A 299-nucleotide genomic window follows, 5' to 3' on the forward strand; every position below is an offset into this window, starting at 1 on the left:
CCCTGCAAGTGGTTTTGTCCTGCTGCCAACATATTCATCAACAGTTAATACTGCCCTCAGTTTCCCCCCTTATCATTCTCAATGAATGTGTAAAATATAGAAATAAAATGGCATTATCATATTTTAAAAAACCCCAAATTTCTGCTATAAAGTAGTGTTTCCTTTGCTCCGACAGAGGAACACGTTTGTTAACTGCCTGTAAGTGATAGAGGCTAGGACTGAAAAATATCGATTAGGCTCTTTTGCAGAAAAGCCCTTGCAGCTCTCCCAGTAAATATTTGTTTCTCTCTCTCTCTCTC

The 299-nt window shown here is 38.8% G+C and overlaps 1 protein-coding gene across 2 annotated transcripts in view; it reads left to right on the forward strand.

Annotated features, from left to right (window-relative positions):
- The window catches only part of stxbp6 (syntaxin binding protein 6 (amisyn)), a 54582-nt gene that overhangs the window by 20548 nt on the left and 33735 nt on the right, over positions 1–299 (forward strand). The gene's annotated exons all lie outside the window — the stretch shown is intronic.

Source organism: Morone saxatilis, unplaced genomic scaffold (genome assembly GCF_004916995.1).
Source record: "Morone saxatilis isolate NCDOM2014 unplaced genomic scaffold, NCSU_SB_2.0 Contig3, whole genome shotgun sequence".
NCBI lineage: Eukaryota > Metazoa > Chordata > Actinopteri > Moronidae > Morone > Morone saxatilis.